At 44.4% G+C, this 14890-nt stretch overlaps 1 long non-coding RNA gene across 1 annotated transcript in view; it reads left to right on the forward strand.

The window, feature by feature from the left end:
* The window catches only part of LOC309606743, a 35995-nt gene extending 31400 nt beyond the window's left edge, over positions 1-4595 (forward strand). The window contains exon 5 of the long non-coding RNA XR_014232028.1: positions 1628-4595. This is a non-coding gene — a long non-coding RNA (uncharacterized lncRNA). The remainder of the gene's footprint in view (positions 1-1627) is intronic.
* Positions 4596-14890: the final 10295 nt, after the last annotated feature.

Raw genomic sequence — 14890 nt, forward strand, 5'->3', positions numbered from 1 at the left:
ACATTACCTGGGTCATACACCAGTCCCACAATGTGGGGGATGAGATCAGCCACACCCAAACCACTTGGTTTAAGTGTGAGAAGCCCAATTCCAGAAGGAAAAATGGAGGTGCTGTTTCCAGAAAGAAGCATGGATGTGGACTGCACAAATGATAGTTGACCTTGATACTCTCTGTGCACACCCCGTTCATTTTGACCCATTAGCCCTTCCCCAGCTCCTTTATCCCTGCTGAGAGATCCCCATTTGGTACAGGAAGTAGATAGCACTCCCTTGATTTTAGGAATATAGGCTCTGCCCTCAGCCCCGGGGGATAAATTATGATTACTCTAAACTACCAATGATAATCCTTTTCTTTTTTGCCAAATGACTGGTGTTAAAGAGAAAATTATTCATGACAATTGTTGACGATGATCCGGTAAGACTTTATTCAAGGGGCTACTACAGTGAGGGTTTGTATTAGGGGAGGGAGATCTGGATCAACTTCGAACACAATAAGGAAAAGTGGGGATTTATAGCCAAGGAGCAGGGTGGGGGTCAGTGGATGGAAACTTACTAAATGGAAACCTCAGGGGTGAGGGCAGGATTGTGGCTAAAGTGACCTAACAGAGTCTTGCTAAAACTGAACGATGCAGAGATGAATACAGAAGCCCAAAAGTCAGGGCATAGTTGAGAATAGAGTTCAAAGGAGCCTGACTGGAGTTTGTCAAGGAAGAATCTTTGTCACTGATACAAATCTTCCTAGCTTCCTTTGTGTCCAGGTATGGTCATGCAGCCAGTTCTGGCCCATGAGAGGCAAGGGGAAATTTGCTGGGGAGTTTCTGGAGAGGATTTTGCTTCCCAGATAAAAAGACAGAGCCCCTGAAGGGAAGGACCTTGTGCCCCTGCACCCTACTTTTTACTTGGAACGCTGGTGTAAGCACATGATATATGGAGCTATGTCTGTCATGAGACAACAAACGTAGGAGTAAAAAGCCAGCATGCAAAAAATGACGGGGCTGAAGAGTGGAAAGAGTCTGAGAAAACTCTGGAAACTCCAACCTCCGGGCTTCATCTGTAAACAGTAAACAGCCTTATTGTTTAGCCTCTGCCTTCTGGTACTTGAAGCCACATGCTCCCCAGCTTATCTGCTCCCTCCCCTGAGCCTGCTTTTCTCCCGATGTCCCACAGCTCAATAATAACACCATCACCTTTCCTTTCATGCAAATCAAAACTTCAACGTCATCACTGGAGCCTCCCTCTCCTCCCCCTGTCCCTCCCCCATTTCTGTTGAACTTCCTCAGTGACTATGGAATCTGCCTGCATTCTACATTTCCACGTCCACTGTCGTATTCCTAGCAGCTCCTCTTTTCTCTCCTGGTCCAGTTCAAAGGCTTTCTATCCATCTCCTGCCTCTACTCTTTGTTCCTCTGCAATATCTTTCCATAGTTATCTTTTCAAAATATAAATCTGATAATGTCAACCTCCCCCACAATGTTTAAACACCCTTCGGTTACCTCCTCTTACTCTTAGAAAAAAGACCAAAATCCTTAACAAAGCCTTTAAAACCCTGCATGCTTGGCCCTGCCTCAAGCCATATCTCATCCATGTCACTTTCCTCTTTATGTGAGTCTGTTTCCTTCCACCACAGGACCTTTGCACATGCTGGAATGCCTAGAATGATCTTCCCCACCTCCACTCTCCTGACGCACTCCTGCTCTGCCTTCAGATCTTTCCTTTATCCTGGCTTTCTCAGGTGAGCCTTTTCCTGTCCACAGAGACCCTCTTCATTGCTCTCAAGACCTAGGAGATGTCCACAGGTATCTCTTCCCTGCCTCCCCTGGAATCCTGCCAGGATTCCCTTCAATTGCTGAGATCCTTCCCCTCTGGAACAATCCAGCTGCTTTGCTTCTGTGAACCCAGGCTTTCAAATCAATGACCTGCTAATTCTTCCATAGCAGTGAGAACAGAAGACAAATTAATAACATTTCAGTACATTATTCTGACATACAAATAAGAAGGTAATTACATTCTTGTGTTTTCCTGACTGGGTTTTGCAGCAGACCACCATATGTCCTTGAAATGCCTACAGGAAACCTAAAGTATGAGGACAATTGAACCAGGAGCAGGGGGAGAAATGCATTCCAGGTGCTGTATGTGTACAGCCTCCTCCTTGAGGGGTCCTGGAGTGCTAGTAGTTAGAGATGAGGATAAGGGGTAAGCTGGGCTGTGAAGGAATGGATTCTGATTCTAAGGGCAATGAGAAGCCAGAGGGCTTTAAGCAAGGGAGGTACTGCACCAGATTTGCTTTAGAAAGATCATTCTAGTGCTGTGTGGAGAATGGATTGCAGGGGACAAGACTGGGGCAGGGAGATAGAAGAGGAGGCTGATGCAGTGGTGCAGGAGAGATGACAGTGTGAAATTAATTAAGCAAGGAGGCCATTAGCCTGAGGGGGCTCTAATGCTACATCACCTATGGAAGCAAACCAAAATCTAAGCCTGTGAATATCTCAAGGTTATGAAAGCAAAATGTAAAGACAAACAACTACAAAGAGCCAACTAGGATTTAAGCTATAGCCAATCAATACATTCCTTCCAGTTTTTCCATATAAAAGTTTTCTTCAGCTCCCATCAACAGAGCACTTCTAACCACTTCCACTTTTGGCACTGCCTTATTTGAATTGATTTTTGCTCAAATAAATTCCCTAAAAATTTAGTATGCCTCAGTTTATCTTTTAACTGTTCTGGTGTCAGAAGTGGGATCCAAAGGAGATGCCAAATGGCCCACAGGAGCAACAAGCAACCAGACAGAGGTACCCACTGAGCCCATTTAGCTCACTGCTTTCTTGCTACATCTGAAAGTTGGGTAAGTTCCTTTCATGTCTGAGGTTTGCAGGTTTTGTGTTTGAAAGAGCTCCCCGAATTTATTCGAACATTCTTTCTCTGGACTGGGTCTGGGGGCCAGCTGACTTAAAAAAAACTGGACTGGGTCCAGGGTCAGATTAGGTCTGACTTAAGCTGGACTGGGTCTGTTAGGGGAAATACTGACTGAAACTGCCCTCCCTGGCCAGGCAACATAGTAACCACTTGCATGAGTTATTTTAAACAGGAGGTCCTGGTAAGGACCACAGAACTAACAAGCTGCCACCAACTGGAAGAATTCAGGAAAGGTCAAAAGGAGAGAGGGGATGCCAGTCCACTTCTCCTTCCAACCTCCCAGAATCCTTCTCACTGGAATCCATCTTGGCTGAGTGATGTATGCACCACCAGGAAGGACCCTGAGTCAGAATGATTGGCCAGAGACAACCCGGAAACTAACCCCACTCCCATAAAACCCGAGACTGCAAGCCACGTGGCAAAGCAGTCCTCCTGGATTCCCTTACCCTCCTGCTCTCCACCCGGGTGCCCCTTCCCAATAATGTCTCCTGCTTTGTCAGCACGTGTGGCTCCTTGGACAATTCATTTCCGAATGTTAGACAAGAGCCCACTCTTGGGCCCTGGAAGGGGTCTCCCTTCCTGCAACAGGTCCAGTGTGAGGCCTCAGGTAATAAGGGGGAAAAAAAGAGAAAAATTGGTTCCCTGAGTCCAAAAAATCTGGGACTCCTCTGTCTGGGACCCTGGCTAACTATATGTATAAAATTATGGGCCCAGAATCTGTGTTTTTCTGAACCAGTGGGTTAACCTTACCAAAGATAACCTTAAATTGCAGTGGTCACGGTAGGGAACTTTTAACCTAGACAAGCATATCTTTACAAGGTGCTCTAGAGAAAAAAAGGGTCCCAAATCTCCCCCAAACAATGGGGTGCTTTTTTTTTTTTTACTGGTATGCTGAAGCATCTTAGAAACTCAATGAATTGAAAATTGCTTCTTTAAAAGATTCTTTACAAAACACAAATGAAAAGTTTAAGCAACAAGTTGACAGTGAATCTAAAAAAATCTAAAAAGTGCACACTGACTAACTTGACTCCAACTGCTCCTTCCCTTAAACCTCCCCTCCCTAAATTTTCTGAACCTACCAATCCCTTTACACCTTTTATTTTATTTAAAAAATTTATTTATTTATTGGTTGTGCTGGGTCTTTGTTGCGGCAGGCGGGCTCCTTAGTTGCGGCTCATGGGCTCCTTAGTTGCGGCTCATGGGCTCCTTAGTTGAGGCATGTGAACTTTTAGTTGTGGCATGCATGTGGGATCTAGTTCCCTGACCAGGGATCAAACCCAGGCCCCCTGCCTTGGGAGCGTGGAGTCTTCACCACTGCTCTACCAGGGAAGTCCCACTCAATTGCCTTTTAAAGTGAGGCCCTCTGCTGAGCCTTGAATACTAAATGTAACCATCTTTTCTCATGGTCAAAGGCTGAATTAGGGCCATCATAAAAGGTTCTCCAAATCCTCAAGAGAATCCTCAAAATTTTTATAAGGAATTTAGAATTCTAATTGCAGCCTATGATATGGGCTCCCAGATTGCTGCCAGTTTATTCATATGACATTAGGACCTAGCAATGCCCAAAAATAAATGACTGAAGCCCAGTGGGAAGACCCCAAGAGTGATATTAAAGACCCCCTTGCAGGGCTTCCCTGGTGGCGCAGTGGTTAAGAATCCGCCCGCCAATGCAAGGGACACAGGTTCAAGCCTGGTCCGGGAAGATCCCACATGCCACGGAGCAACTAAGCCCGTGCGCCACAACTACTGAGCCTGCGCTCTATAGCCCGCGAGCCACAACTACTGAGCCCACGTGCCACAACTACCGAAGCCCGCGTGCCTAGAGCCCATGCTCCGCAACAAGAGAAGCCACCGCAATGAGAAGCCCACGCACCGCAACGAAGAGTAGCCCCCGCTCGACGCAACTAGAGAAAGCCCGCGCACAGCAATGAAGACCCAGCACAGCCAAAAATAAAAATAAATTAAATAAATTAAAAAAAAAAAAAAAAGACCCACATGCAAACTGCTCTGCCAGGGATGGCCCAAAAGGCTCTAGAAAAATAGCCCAAGACCTACGTGAAAAAAATTTTTTTAATTAATTAATTTATTTATGGCTGCGTTGGGTCTTTGCTGCTGCGCACAGGCTTTCTCTAGTTGCGGCGACAGCGGGGTCTACTCTTTGTTGAGGTGCGCAGGCTTCTCATTGCGGTGGCGTCTCACATTGCAGAGCATGGGCTCTAGGCCTGCAGGCTCAGTAGTTGTGGCTCACGGGATCTAGAGCGCAGGCTCAGTAGTTGTGGCACACAGGCTTAGCTGCTCCACGGCATGTGGGATCTTTCCGGACCAGGGCTCGAACCCGTGTCCCCTGCATTGGCAGGTGGATTCTTAATCACTGAGCCACCAGGAAAGTGCCTATTTGAAAGTATTGATAAGATATTTCCTCAAAAGACTGACGGGTCTATCAGTCAATCTTGCAAACAACAAAAAAAGAATGAAGCAGTCTCAGATCATAAGACAAAATTGGAAGCCCTGTTTGTGAAATTCTGGGCTTGCTTTATTAAACGAAGGCTCAGAAAACACCTTCACTTCCTTATTCATTAGCAAGCTCTGGCTGAACTAAGTAGCCTAATAAAGAGACACAAGCTGTGCTGGGAAGCCACCTTTCTTGCTGAATTAATAGCCCTAGCTAAGCATTTTGAAAAAACCTTGGAGCAAGATGAAATTCAAAAAGCCAACCAATTTACAGCCCTGAAGTTACAATAGTTCCAAGGGCCAAGGGGACCTCCACGAACACATTTCAAGCCAGAACCTAGAGATTCTCCACTCAGGAATACTGTGCCCTGAAGTGTCTGCCTTTGCTGTAAACAAGTGGGGCACTGAAAAAAGCAATGCCCCCTGCTGAACCCATCGTTTAAGAGACCTCCACCTATTAGTCCAGACTGCCTTTCCACTGGGGGAAGTCAAAAAATTTGATTACTGAAATAATAAGCATTGATGGGGCTCTGAGGGATCCTTTGGTAAGTTGCTCCCCAGGATTCCTCTAAATGAGAAAAGGGAAACTAAGATAAACAATGCAGAATACGGCACAGTATTGGGGTTTACCATTGCCACTTTATCTATATTAAAACCGACTTTCACAAAACAGCAAATCCCTTGGAGTAAAGTATTTCCATACTGGGGGTTTCTAGCCAAAGGCAAAGGGTATTTGTGTCTAAACTAAACTAGCCCAGATGACACTAGGGCCATTTTTGGGAAACCATACTTTCCTTCTGTGTGACGTGGCCCCAGTAAGCCTGTTAGGATGAGAGTTGCATTCTAAAATAAAGAGTTACATAAAATTTAACTCAGAAGGAATTTCCTGACCCTCCTGAACCTGAGGTGTTCTGCTCTCTGCAAGCAGGAATTGATGAAATTGAGACTCTAAAGTATGAAAGCCCTTAACTCTCAGAAGTGCGTGAATGCCGGATTTCCCTGGTGGCGCAGTGGATGAGAATCCACCTGCCAGTGCAAGGGACACAGGTTCAAGCCCTGGTCCAGGAAGATCCCACATGCCACAGAGCAGCTAAGCCCATGCGCCACAACTACTGAACCTGCACTCTAGAGCCCGCGAGCCACAACTACTGAAGCCCGCGTGCCTAGAGCCTGTGCTCCACAACAAGAGAAGCCACCGCAATGAGAAGCCTGTGCACCGCAACGAAGAGTAGGCCCCAACTCGCCGCAACTAGAGAAAGCCCACGCACAGCAACAAAGACCCAACACAGGCAAAAAAAAAAAAAAAAAATTGCTTTGGCCATTCGGGGTCTTTTGTGTTTCCATACAAATCGTAAAATTTTTGGTTCTAATTCTGTGAAAAATGCCATTGGTAACATGCTAGGGATTGCATTGAATATGTAGATTGCTTTGGGTAGTATAGTCATTTTCACAATACTGATTCTTTTTTTTTTTTTAATACTTATTTATTTATTTATTTGGTTGCACCGGGTCTTAGTTGCAGTAGGCAGGCTCCTTAGTTGCAGTTCCAGGGCTCCTTAGTTGCAGCATGTGTGCTCCTTAGTTGTGGCAGGTGGGCTCCTTAGTTGTGGCAGGAGGGCTCCATAGTTGTGGCATGCAAACTGTTAGTTGCAGCATGCATGTGGGATCTAGTTCCCTCACCAGGGATGGAACCTGGCCCCCCTGCATTGGGAGCGTGGAGTCTTATCCACTGGACCACCTGGGAAGTCCCACACAATATTGATTCTTCCAATCCAAGAACATGGTATATCTCTCCATCTGTTTGTATCATCGTTGATTTCTTTCATCAGTATCTTATAGTTTTCTGAGTACAGGTCTTTTGCCTCCTTAGGTAGGTTTATTCCTAGGTATTTTATTCTTTTTGTTGCAATGGTAAATGGGACTGTTTCCTTAATTTCTCTTTCTGATTTTTCATTTTTAGTGTATAGGAATGCAAGAGATTTCTGTGTATTAATCTTACATCCTGCAACTTTACCAAATTCATTGATTAGCTCTAGTAGTTTTCTGGTGGCATCTTTAGGATTCTCTATGTATAGTATCATGTCATCTGCAAGCAGTGACAGTTTTACTTCTTCTTTTCCAATTTGGATTCCTTCTATTTCTTTTTCTTCTCTGATTGCCATGGCTAGGACTTCCAAAACTATGCTGAATAATAGTGGCAAGAGTGGATATCCTTGTCTTGTTCCGATCTTAGAGGAAATGCTTTCAGTTTTTCACCATTGAGAATGATGTTTGCTGTGAGTTTGTTGTATATGGCCTTTATTATGTTGAGGTAGGTTCCCTCTATGCCCACTTTCTGCAGAGTTTTTTTTTTTTTATCATATATGGGTGTTGAATTTTGTCAAAAGCTTTTTCTGCATCTATTGAGATGATTGTATGGTTTTTATTCTTTAATTTGTTAATATGTTGTATCACATTGATTGATTTGCGTATATTGAAGAATCCTTGCATCCCTGAGATAAATCCCACTTGATCATGATGTATGACCCTTTTAATGTGTTGTTGGATTGTTTGCTAGTATTTCATTGAGGATTTTTGCTTCTATGTTCATCAGTGATATTGGTCTGTAATTTTCTTTTTTTGTGATATCTTTGTCTGGTTTTGGTATCAGGGTGATGGTGACCTCATAGACTGAGCTTGGGAGTGTTCCTCCCTTTGTAATTTTTTGGAACAGTTTGAGAAGGATGGGTGTTAGCTCTTGTCTAAATGTTTGCTAGAATTTGCCTGTGAAGCCATCTGGTTCTGAACTTCTGTTTGTTGGAAGGTTTTTGTTTTTTTTTTGGCTGCGTTGGGTCTTCATTGCTGTGCAAGGGCTTTCTCTAGTTGCAGTGAGTGGGGGCTACTCTTCTTTGTGATTCATGGGCTTCTCATTGTGGTGGCTTTTCTTGTTGCAAAGCACAGGCTCTAGGCACATGGGCTTCAGTAGTTGCAGCACGCGGGCTCAGTAGCGTGGTGCATGGGCTTAGTTGCTCCGTGGCATGTGGGATCTTCCTGGACCAGGGTTCGAACCCCTGTTCCCTGCATTGGCAGGTGGATTCCTAACTGCTGTGCCACCAAGGAAGTCCCTGTTGGAAGATTTTTAATCACAGTTTCAATTGCATTACTTGTGATTGGTCTGTTCATATTTTCTATATCTTCCTGGTTCGGTCTTGGAAGGTTGTACTTTTCTAAGAATTTTTCCATTTCATATTAGGATATGACTTATACCTCATGCTGTTGAGAGTCTATTAAACTCCCATCAGACTCAACATTTTTCAGCAAGCCGACTAACATGAGATCCTTCTCCTTTCACTTTTTTTTTTTTTTTTTTGGCCTAGCTGCACGGCATGTGGGATTTTAGTTCCCTGACCAGGGATCAAACCCATCCCCCCTGAAGTGGAAGCGCAGAGTCTTAACCACTGGATCGCCAGGGAAGTCCCTCCTTTCACTTTCTAAACCATCTTTTTTTTTTTTTTTTTTATAGTTTTATTTCATTCCCATATATGTGTGTGTATATATATACATATTTTTTTTACATCTTTATTGGAGTATAATTGCTTTACAATGTTGTGTTAGTTTCCACTGTACAACAAAGTGAATCAGCTATATGTATACATATATCCCCATATCTCCTCCCTCTTGAACCTCCCTCCCACCCTCCCTATCCCACCCCTCGATATTGTCACAAAGCATCAAGCTGTTCTCCCTGTGCTATACATCTAAGCTTCTTCTTGAGCGCTGCAACTTTCTCAACACTGCTGCCCTTGCAGATAATGGTACAGATCACTGTAACTGTGTAGACGTGGTGTCATGGTTATTGACCCCTTGCATTGACTTACAGGACACATCGTTAGAAAACCAAGATTTGATACTCTTTGTCGCTGGGTCCTGTGCTAAGAATGCGGAAGGGAAAAATCAATCAGGATATGCTATGACAGCTCAATAGGAATTATTGGAAAGGTGAAGCCTTCCCCAGTTTAACTTTGCTCAACCAGCAGAACAATATGCTCTCACTCGGAGTTGTCAGCTATTCAAAGGAAAATCAGTAAACCTTTATACAGATAGTAAATATGCCTTTGGGGTGGTCCATGACTTTGGTATATTATGGAAACAGAGAGGTTCCTCACTGCTGGTGGAAGTCTGATCAAAAATGGGCCCCAGGGCTTTGCTGGTGGCGCAGTGGTTAAGAATCTGCCTGCCAATTCACGGGACACAGGTTCGAGCCCTGGTCCGGGAAGATCCCACATGCTGCGGAGCAACTAAGCCCGTGTGCCACAACTACTGAGCCTGCGCTCTAGAGCCCGCGAGCCACAACTACTGAGCCTGTGTGCCACAACTACTGAAGCCCGTGCGCCTAGAGCCCGTGCTCCGCAACAAGAGAAGCCACGGCAGTAAGAAGGCCGTGCACTGCAACGAATAGTAGCCCCTGCTCGCCGCAACTAGAGAAAGCCCGCATGCAGCAACAGAGACCCAACACAGCCAAAACTAAATAAATAAAATTAAAATCTTTAAAAAAAAAAGGGCCCCAAGTAGCACTCCCGCAGTGGTCCAGTGGTTAGGGCTCTGTGCTTCCACTGCAGGGGGTGCAGGTTCTATCCCTGGTCGGGGAATTTCCACATGCTGCTCAGGGTGACCAAAAAAAAAAAGAAAAAAACAAACCACGGCCCCAAGTAAATGAACAGCTCTCTGTCATTCTATTGTCTAACTGAATTGCAGTGATTAAAACTGAAGCTCATACTAGAAAGACAGAACCTGAGTATCAGGGAAATGCTCTAGCAGACTTCCATGCTAAATCAGCCAGCACTAAAACTGTACCAATACGCAACTTGAATGAACTCCACAAGATTGATTCTAACCAAATTATTTATGATAATTTATATAAAAGACAAAATCAGGCATCTGAGCTGGAGCGACAATGTTGGGACCAACAAGGGTGCAAATTTCATATTAAACAATTCACTGAGGGCCAAGACAGTTGCCTGGTTCTTCCTGAATCCTTGAAAGTGCCATTACTAAAAGCTCTACATTCTGCAACTCATCATGGCACAGATAAAATGATCCAAATTATAAAGAAGTATTGGTGGAATGACTACTCCAAGGTCACAAATTTGGTTTACCACCAATACCTGATTTGTCAAACCCATAACCCTGGAAAGACTATTAAGGTATTAGATGGAGCGTTCTCACCACCTGCTGGGCAGGCCATGTGAACACTTACAGATGGATTTCATTCACTTGCCTCCCTCAATGGGTTACTGATATGTTCTTGTAATTGCTTGTATGTTCTCAGGATTGATTGAAGCCTTCCTATGCAGAAAGGCTGATGCCGCAACTGTGGCCGAGAAACTTTTAGAAAATATATTTCCTTCATGATGCTTCCCCAGAAAAATCTTCAATGATAGGGGAACTCATTTCACCAGACAAAAAATTAAACAAATAAAGCACTGTTGACTCAATGGCATTATCGTTGTCCTTAGTCAGCTGGTAAAGTTGAACAGACAAATGGTACCTTAAAACTAAAGCTAGCTAAATTAACAGAATCAACTGGACTGCCCTGGCCTAAAGTTCTACTATTTGTTTTAATGGTGATTAGATCAACACCTATGGGAAAGGATAAAGTAATACCTTATGAAATAGTGACAGGAAAACCTCTGCCCTTGGTGATAGAACCATATCTGTCTCCTGTACTCAAATTCTGATATGATTCAATATTGTAAAGCTTTAACGTATTATGCCAAAGTGTATTTCCACCAGGTAAAAGAAGCTTTCCATGACCCTCCTACAGACTGTCGAGCGTTCTACAACTTAGAACCTGGAGAGTGGGTCTTCTTCTCAGGGAACGACACCTGAGAAAGACTGCCCTTGAACCTCATTAGAAGGAACCATTCAGGGGGCTTCCCTGGTGGCGCAGCGGTTGAGAATCTGCCTGCCAATGCAGGGGACATGGGTTCGAGCCCTGGTCTGGGAAGATCCCACATGCCGCGGAGCAACTGGGCCCGTGAGCCACAATTACTGAGCCTGCGCATCTGGAGCCTGTGCTCCGCAACAAGAGAGGCCGCGATAGTGAGAGGCCCGCGCACCGTGATGAAGAGTGGCCCCCACTTGCCACAACTAGAGAAAGCCCTCGCACAGAAACGAAGACCCAACACAGCCAAAAATAAAATAAAAATAAAATAAATTAATAAAATTATTAAAAAAAAAAAAAAAAAGAAGGGACCATTCAGGTTCTCCTCACTACCGAGATGGCAGCCAAACTTCAGAGACTTGAACCTTGGGTCCACACCTCCCAGTTGTAAAGGGCTCCTCCAAACTCTTGGAACTGCATACTAGCCGGAAATCTAAAGTTAAAATTGGGAGATTCCTCCCCAGAAACAAATGACATCTTGAGGTGGACAGCTCGCTCAAGATCACAGATCAAGATGTTTATCTCCAATATGAAATCTTTATCCCTTTCACCTACTTGCTATCTCCTTTTTCTCTTCATTAATGCATGGAAAGACAACACTATAATTAGGATTTCACAAACAATAGCTACTGCAGGAAACTTAACTAACTGCTGGATTTGTCATGCTAAACCAAAATCAGTACATGAAGGGAGAGACCCTTTAGTTTACCCTATAAGTAATTTCACTGAAATCCCAAATGCCACCGTGTGCCTAAATTGTTCGGCAGCTCCCTTTTATAAAGGTAAAAATACTAAATCTACATATCCCCATTCCTTGCTTCAATTTAATCCAACCCTGGGATGGGAAAATGAGATTCACTCAATATATATATATATATATAAAACACTGCAGAGCAGCCAATGTAAATCAGACCATTTATAGGCTTGCTGACAGGCCCATGTATTTAGGTGGTCTTTCAGCATGTTGGGTCTTGGTAGGATGGTGCTAACGCCTCTGTACCAGCCAATGAGCCCACAGATGCTAATACTTACGAGGGAGCCCTATGTACACTTCCTGGCTATGGCTTTATATGTGGAAGTTTTGGTATTGGCCTCTATGCTTGAGCAACTCATTGTCTTGACAGCTGGAGGATGAAAGGGCACTGTGCTCTTTTTTAAAAAAAATATTTTATTTTTATTTTTGGCTGCGTCAGGTCTTAGTTGCAGCATGCGGGATCTTTGTTGCGGTATGTGGGATCTTTCGTTGGGGCGCACGGGCTTCTCTCTAGCTGTGGTGCGCGGGCTTCTCTCTAGTTGTGGCACGTGGGTTTTCTAGTTGTGGCACGTGGGCTTAGTTGCCCCGCGGCATGTGGGATCTTAGTTCCCTGACCAGGGATCAAACCTGCGTCCCCTGCATTAGAAGGCGGATTCTTTACCACTGGACCATCAGGGAAGTCCCAGGGCACTGTGCTCTTGCTGCATTTAGTGTTCCATTGTCCCTTCATAATACCTCAGAAACTCAACGTTGGCCACTCCCTTGAATTTATACTATGGACCAAAAAGAAGTTTGTCAGCAGATGTTAACACCTTTGGATGGGCATCATTTGGATGGTCCCTTCTTCCTTGGCTTGGAGTTAGTACAAACAAACATATGTTTAGGAACTTATTCTTAACTCTGGCAACCATAGCTGAGTCTACCGCTAAGGCCTTGGCTGCACAACAAAAGTACCTAGGCTCTCTAGCTAAGGTGGTTTTAGATAGTAAAATCGCTTTAGATTATTTGTTGGCTGAACAAGGGGTCTGTGCCATAGCTAACACCTCCTGCTGTACCTGAATTAACACCTCTGGTGTTGTAAAAACTCAAATACAAGAAATTAACAAACAAGCTACTTGGCTAAAACAGATCGGTACCACGTCAGGTACATTCCTTGATTTACTTGATACCAACTGGTTTGGTTTGTGGGGGCCCCGGCTAAGGAGTAGACTTCAGCCTTTTGGTATTATCCCCCAGTAGTCATCATCGCAGTCTCCCTGGTGGGCTGTGTTGCCTCAAAGATCTCAAATGCATGTGTGCAGCCATCAGCAGCAAATCAGATCGTCTCACTGTGCTTGGAGAAAACAGAAACAAGATGTACAATGGGATAAACAGCAAAAGCAATTCTTCTATGGATCTGACATCATAACCTGATAAGAGCAATTTAACTCTCATAGTGACTGAGAATGGGGCTAACACTAAACTTTTGTTCATCCTCTGGATGATCAAAAGGGAGAATTGTTAAATTAAACAAAGAGACCATTAGACTGAGGTGGCTCTAGTGCCTCAGCACCTACGTAAGCAAACCAAAATGTTAACCTGTAAATACCTCGGGGTTATGAAAGCAAAACCTAACAACCAGTCATTAACAGCCAAATAGCGTTTAAGCTATAGTCAATCAGTAATTTCCTTCCTTTGCTTCCACCTTTTCTCTATAAAAGTTTTTCCCAAGCTCCCATCTGTGGAGTGCTTCTAACCACTTCCCATTTGATGATGACCAATTTGGATGAATTTTTTCTCAAATAAATTCCTAAAATTTTAATGTGCCTCAGTATCTTTTTTTTTTTAATTTTTATTCATTCATTTATTTATTTATTTTTGGCTTCATTGGGTCTTCGTTGCCGCGCGTGGGCTTTCTCTAGTCGCGGCGAGCGGGGGCTACTCTTCGTTGCGGTGCGCGGGCTTCTCATTGCGGTGGCTTCTCTTGTTGCAGAGCACGGGCTCTAGGTGTGTGGCTTCAGTAGCTGTGGCACGCGGGCTCAGTAGTTGTGATTCGTGGGCTCTAGAGTGCAGGCTCAGTAGTTGTGGCGCATGGGCTTAGTTGCTCCGCGGCATGTGGGTTATTCCCGGACCAGGACTCGAACCCATGTCACCTGCATTGGCAGGCGGACTCTTAACCGCTGCGCCACGAGGGAAGTCCCGCCTCAATACCTTTTAACAACAGGCTCTGAAAGTTCGGTCAGCAGGGGAGAGACGCTTAGGAGTTAGAATCTAAAGGCATTTGTGTGATTGGACATGGAATGTTGGGGACCATTCACATTCCCCAACATTATAAAACCGATAGGACCCCCCAAAGGATGTAAATGTCCCAATAGTTCAGGCGGCAGCTTCTATGTATCCCTACCCTGCTGCCAGCTTTGCACACTGGGCGAGTCCTTGATTATAGAGAACATGACGTTTCAGGGCTGCTGTTTCAAAGAACTTCCTGAAGGCCACATACAAGAAATAGTAATTGTGTATATATTGCATGAATAAGTGGGGAGATAATCAGGAAAGTGTTTGTCTTTCCCTAAGAATTGGGCAAATATAACCTAATGAAATACAATGACTGTTTTTAGTGAACAGTTAGGGGGAAGAAAGAAGACAGAGAAACAGGAAGGAGGAGACGTGCCCAAGGGGCAGTGGGCACCGAGTGGCCAAGGGGGCAGAGGTGCCCACCCACTTGAAAGCCCCAGCAGCCTCCAAGCTGCTCCATCTCCCCCCAACTCTTCCTCTTTTTCTCATGACAGTATTTTATTGAATAAATTAAATCCTTCTGCATCTTACTTTTATCACTTTAATACACATAGCTCTACCTCATTCTTTCTTAC

Source organism: Balaenoptera borealis (assembly GCF_965194805.1).
Source record: "Balaenoptera borealis genome assembly, chromosome: 11".
Taxonomy (NCBI): Eukaryota; Metazoa; Chordata; class Mammalia; order Artiodactyla; family Balaenopteridae; genus Balaenoptera; species Balaenoptera borealis.